The sequence below is a fragment of the Salmo trutta genome, chromosome 9 (assembly GCF_901001165.1).
Source record: "Salmo trutta chromosome 9, fSalTru1.1, whole genome shotgun sequence".
In the NCBI taxonomy this organism is placed as follows: Eukaryota; Metazoa; Chordata; class Actinopteri; order Salmoniformes; family Salmonidae; genus Salmo; species Salmo trutta.
This window is the reverse complement of record NC_042965.1, coordinates 42,212,299-42,219,047: the sequence shown is the minus strand read 5'-3', so window position 1 is coordinate 42,219,047 and position 6,749 is coordinate 42,212,299. Positions and strand designations below refer to the sequence as shown.

The following is a 6,749-nucleotide window of genomic DNA, read 5'->3' as shown; positions in this document are numbered from 1 at the left end:
ATCAGGTAAAAACTGCTGAATTAGTCCTGAAACGTGCTGTGATTGATTTATACCAGAAATCATCTAAAAACAGGTTGGCTCTGCTTACGTAGAGTTCCTCCAACTCCATAACTGCTGGCATAAACATTTTAAATTATGCACGACTATTGTATTGGCGATTCCCTAATGAACTGCCATTGGCACAGGAGAGAGCTTTCCATAACACGTCCACAATAAATCAGCTTTCCAAACATTATTCTTTTTGAGTGAAGTTCCCATTTATTGCACATATAAAATATAAAATTAGCTCCAAAACACATTCCTATAGAAAAAGGTGCCGAGAGATGCATTCTATAAGCTGTATCTGTGATACGGTAACAACTGTATGTCCTCACCTGTGCTAACCGTACACACACACACACACACACACACACACACACACACACACACACACGAACAGTGACCCATGACCTCAACATAGTGCCCTCTAGTGTCCAAAACAAGTAAACAGGCCAAAATGGCTCCTACAACTATGTTCTATGGCTACTACTAGTTCATTAATAATTACACCGTTGTTACTCTAGTACAGGTACATGTCATGTTATTAACAATGATGCGCTGGACAGTACTTGGATAATCTGACAGACATTAGTGAGGATTACACGTATGCTTTAAAGTTGTGGTGATTATACTGTAGGTCATTCCGTAATGCCTTCAGACTTACCGTTCCTACAGACTTACCGTTCCTACCCTAGTGATGACAGCATTCCTTCAGACTTACTGTTCCTTCATACTTACCGTTCCTACCATAGTGAGGACAGCGTTCCTTCAGACTTACCGTTCCTACCCTAGTGATGACAGCGTTCCTTCAGACTTACCGTTCCTACCCTAGTGATGACAGCGTTCCTTCAGACTTACCGTTCCTACCATAGTGAGGACAGCGTTCCTTCAGACTTACCGTTCCTACCCTAGTGATGACAGCGTTCCTACAGACTTACCGTTCCTACCCTAGTGATGACAGCGTTCCTTCAGACTTACCGTTCCTACCCTAGTGATGACAGTGTTCCTTCAGACTTACTGTTCCTACCCTAGTGATGACAGCGTTCCTACAGACTTACCGTTCCTACCCTAGTGATGACAGTGTTCCTTCAGACTTACCGTTCCTACCCTAGTGATGACAGTGTTCCTTCAGACTTACTGTTCCTACCCTAGTGATGACAGCGTTCCTACAGACTTACCGTTCCTACCCTAGTGATGACAGCGTTCCTTCAGACTTACCGTTCCTACAGACTTACCGTTCCTACCCTAGTGATGACAGCGTTCCTTCAGACTTACCATTCCTACCCTAGTGATGACAGCATTTCCTCAGACTTACCATTCCTACCCTAGTGATGACAGCATTCCTTCAGACTTACCATTCCTACCCTAGTGATGACAGCGTTCCTTCAGACTTACCATTCCTACCCTAGTGATGACAGCGTTCCTTCTCCACTATATACTCATGGCCAGTCTGGAACAACTCCAGCATCTTGGGAATGTCGACTCCAACCGATCCTGAAACAGCCAGAGAGAAACACGGTTATGTTATGAGTTCTCCTAACCAGGGTTCTCCTAACCAGGGTTCTCCTAACCAGGGTTCTCCTAACCTCTCCTAACCAGGGTTCTCCCAGGGTTCTCCTAACCAGGGTTCTAAACTAACTTTTTCCACTGGTGGCATTGCTACTACTAACTTATTCAGTTAGATGCACCAGCATATGATTTGGTTGCACACATTTTTTTTCTGACCCATGTCCCATACTGTACCTGTACTCCATCCAGAACCAGGCTAACAAATAAACTAGCCATCTTTTAAATTAGCATGCCCTCGCAGAGCTTGACATTCAGGTAAATTTGCCAGCGGCACACCGGGCCAGTGCCAAATGAAAACTACTAGCCTATAATGAAAAGAATACTGGCCCGGGAAAGCGGATGATGCGTGCATTATTGAAACGTTACCTATAATTTGCCGGCTATAATAACCTAGCCTCCATATACAAATAATTACATTTTTACATTGATTGTTTGGAGGGAGAAAATAAAACATTTGCGCAATCTGAAAAAGGGTGTTATTGTTTCGGTCACTCTACAGTTGTAGAACCGTATAAAATCAGTTATCTTTTGGCAAATTTCATTTTCCCGGTTTTATTTTTTCCCGGTTTCAGAGTTACCCAAATACCCTCTCAAAAATCACACTTTTAAATTAGAAAAACGACACAAATTTGATGCTTTATGCTTAAAAATCAAATCACAAGACCACTTTGCAGGTCTGGGAACAATTATTTGGCAGGTGTAGTTGCCCTTCCATTCAATTGCACACCTAGCAAGTAGACCATTGTGTTTGGCTAGTGGTGTTTTTGTACTGTACAATGTACCAGCTAGGCTACAAAAACAAAATGCTCTGTGATCGATACAAATTATCAAGATAATCATTCTGCCAAGTAGGCCTCGTTTGCAGTCAACTTTTAATTGGGAAGGTTTTTGGGGGAAGCCTTTAGAATGTTCCTTTAAACAGCACATGGGGGGGGGCTCCTCTCAGGGTCAGGTTCCTCTCAAGGTTTTGTTCCTAGGGTTTTTTTGGGTGTCAAAAGCATTTTGACAAATGTAAAAAGGACGATGTAAATTTGATTGATAACGGGAGTGTTGCCCACCTCTCTTGTTCTTGGGGAACTTCAATGCGTAGTTTGTTCTTCAGAGGCAGTAGTTTGGAGATGATGTCTAGTACCACTATGTAGAAGTCCACATCCACTTCATCATCCAAGATCTACATTACAAATAACAGAGAACACAGGAAATATTAACAAAAAGTGTGTGAGTGATGTGTGTGGAAGCGTGAGAGACAGAAACAGAAGGGGGAAAGATTGAATTTCCCCTCAGAGAGAGAAACTTGTGACACTCACTCTCTGCACAAGGTCGGCTCCTCCCACAAACGCTGCTCCGTTCTCCTGGGCTACTTTGGCTTGATCAGGATTCTGACAAGAACAGACAGAAACCCAGTGTCCTTCATTTATATTTACAGGAAAGGAAGACGCAGAGTTATCTCTGCTGCAGATGATAAGTTCATTAGAGGTTAACTGCACCTCAGAAATTGCAGCCCAAATAAATGCTTCACAGAGTTCAAGTAACAGACACATCTCAACATCAACTGTTCAGAGGAGACTGTGTGAATCAGGCCTTCATGGTCGAATTGCTGCAAAGAAACTACTACTAAAAGGACAACAATAATAAGAAGAGACTTGCTTGGGCCAAGAAACACGAGCAATAGACAGAGATTTTTGGTTCCAACCTCCGTATCTTTGTGAGACGCAGAGTAGGTGAACAGATGATCTCTGCATGTGTGGTTCCCACCGTGAAGCATGGAGGAGGAGGTGTGATGGTGCTTTGCTGGTGACACTGTCTGTGGTTTATTTAGAATTCAAGGCACACTTAACCAGCATGGCTACCACAGCCTTCTGCAGCAATACGCCATCCCATCTGGTTTGCACTTAGTGGGACTATCATTTGTTTTTCAACAGGACAATGACCCAAAACACACATCCAGGCTGTGTAAGGGCTATTTGACCAAGAAGGAGAGTGATGGAGTGCTACATCAGATAACCTGGCCTCCACAATCACCCAACCTCAACCCAATTGAGATGGTTTGGGATGAGTTGGACCACAGAGTGAAGGAAAAGCAGCCAACAATCGCTCAGCATATGTGGAAACTCCTTCAATACGGTTGGAAAAGCATTCCAGGTGACTACCTCATGAAGATGGTTGAGAGAGAATGTCAAGAGTGTGTAAAGCTGTCATCAAGGTAAAGTGTGTCAACTTTGAAGAATCTCATATGAAATATATTTGGATTTGTTTAACACTTTTTTGGTTACTACATGATTCCATATGTGTTATTTCATAGTTTTGATTTCGTCACTACTTTTTATTTTTGTCCAAACTTTTGACTGGTACTGTACATCACTGCCAGTTCTAGTTGACATACTGATTATATACAGTGCATTCGGAAAGTATTCAGACCCTTGACTAATATTTTGTTATGTTACAGCCTTATTCTTAAATTAAAAATAAATGTAAAAAAATCCTCAATCTACCCCATAATGACAAAGAAAAAAAAATGTTGCAAATGCATAAATACAAAAAAAACGGAAATATCACATTTACATAAGTATTCAGACCCTTTACTCGGGTACTTTGTTGAAGCACCTTTGGCAGTGATTACAGCCTCGAGTCTTCTTGGGCATGGTGCTACAACCTGTATTTGGGAGTTTCTCCCATCCTTCTCTGCAGATCCTCTCAAGCTGTCAGGTTAGATGGGGAGCGTCTAGCTGAGCCACTCAAGGACATTCAGAGACTTGACCATTCTACCATGTAGGCCTGATTGGTGGAGTGCTGCAGAGATGGTTGTCCTTCTGGAAGGTTCTCCCATCTCCACAGAAGAACTCTGGAGCTCTGTCAGTGACCTTTGGGTTCTTGGTCACCTCCCTGACCAAGGTCCTTCTCCCCCGATTGCTCAGTTTGGTCGGGCAGCCAGGTCTAGGAAGAGTCTTGGTGGTTCCAAACTTCTTCCATTTAAGAATGATGGAGGCCACTGTGTTCTTGGGGACCTTCAATGCTGAATACATTTTTTGGTACCCTTCCCCAGATCTGTGCCTCGACACAATCCTGTCTCGGAGCTCTACGGACAATTCCTTCAACCTCATGTCTTGGTTTTTGCTCTGACATGCACTGTGAACTTATATAGACAGGTGTGTGTCTTTCCAAATCATGCCCAATCAATTGAATTTACCACAGATGGACTCTAATCAAGTTGTAGATACATCTCAAGAATGATCAGTGGAAACAGGATGCACCTGAGCTCAATTTTGAGTCTCATACAAAGGGTCTGAATACTAGTGGTTAGAGCGTTGGGCCATTCACCGAAAGGTTGCTGGATCAAATCCCCTGAGCTGACAAGGTAAAAATCTGTCGTTCTGCCCCTGAACAAGGCTGTTAACCCACAGTTCCCCAGGTGCCAAAGACGTGGATGTCGATTAAGGCAGTCCCCCGCACCTCTGATTCATTGTGGTTGGGTTCAATGCGGAAGACATTTCAGTTGTACAGCTGACTAGGTATCCCCTTTTCCCCTTATGTAAATAAGGTATTTCAGTTTTTTTATTTTGCAAACATTTCTAAAAGCCTGTTTTTCGCTTTGTCATTATGGGGTATTGTGTGTAGATTGATGAGGGAAAAAAAGTTGATTTAATCAATTTTAGAATAAGGCTTTAACGTAACAAAATGTGGAAAAAGTCAAGAGGTCTGAATCATTTCCAAATGTACTGTATTTCCATGTATACATCACTGCCAGATCAACAAGGGATTTCAATAGAATGACTGATTAACATGTAAATGACTTAGGGACTCGGTAAGGTCCATCAAGGAAGACATAACATAAATCAACTGAATAAATTAGCTATTGATGTTGGAAACAGCACAGGAGATTAAAAAAGACAAAGAATAAAGGTTACTGTTAAGTCAGATAACTTACCTCTGTAAAAACTGAAACTTTGTTGACATCTGTCTTGAACAAGTATGGTAAATAAACTGTGCTGACAAAGAGATCCACTTTTTTCTGGAAGAGAAGATTCAAAACATGCATGTAAATATATTGCTGTGCTGCCTGCGACATCAAAGCCTACATAAAAAACAATATGTGGCAAGCAGATGAAGGAATCTGGATTTTACTCAACAACGTTTACCATCCTAGGTCAACATGACAACAAAATGTGTGCATCCCAAATGGAACCGCTACCCCCATTGCGCACGATGTGCACCTTTTGGGCTCTGGTCAAACGCAGTGCATGTTAATAAAATGTCAATATAAAGCCCTTTTTACATCAGCTGACGTCACAAAGTGCAATACAGAAACCCAGCGTAAAATCCTAAAACAGCAAGCAATGCAGAAGCACGGTGGCTAGGAAAAACTCCCTAGAAAGGCAGGAAGCTAGGAAGAAACCTAGAGAGGAACCAGGCTCTGAGGAAATAGGGTGCCATTTCAGATGCAACTAATGTCTTCTTTAATCAACTACTAAATTGTTTCCTCCCTGTTCATGTTTTACCAAGATGACTGCACTCAATTCATTATGTATTTCATCACCATATGCGATTACTACATCCATTTTTGGAATTTGAAGTTTATGATTAATTATTTTAGTGACCTTGATGGTATTTCAGCTATCCCTGAACGTGATTTAGCTTTGAGCCACTATGAAGAGGTCTTATCCAATACAATTGTGGATAATCATGCTCCCTTTAAAAAACGAAGGGTTAAAGACAGATTGAATGCATTGGTGCACTCTGGAATTATCAGAAGTCATTCATAAAAGAGATGATGCTTGGGTCAAGGTCAGGAGCACAGGCTTAGGCCCGGACTGGCAAGTTTTTAAACAACTGAGGAATCATTGTGTAATTGGAACACGGCTAAAATTCTGGAAACTTCCTCCTCTCTGCCACAAGAAATTAATTCAGACCCTGGCCTCATTACAAAAAAAAATGCCATCATTGATGCATTTAATCACCATTTTATTTCAGTGGGTTCTCTTTGAAATAACAAAAGTATGGAAATCAGCTGTTGTGCTGCCGCTCCATAAGGACGGGGACAGTAGAGATCTTCATCATTATCACACCATTTCAAGGCCTCCTTGTAGAGCTCCGATTCTTGAATCCTTATTAAATCTACAAGTTTGCTCTTTTTTTGTTTAAAT

The 6,749-nt window shown here is 41.7% G+C and overlaps 1 pseudogene; it reads right to left on the bottom strand.

The window, feature by feature from the left end:
* Positions 1–235: 235 nt before the first annotated feature.
* Positions 236–5,938, bottom strand: LOC115200602 (39S ribosomal protein L1, mitochondrial-like; annotated as a pseudogene).
* Between the last annotated feature and the right edge of the window lie 811 nt (positions 5,939–6,749).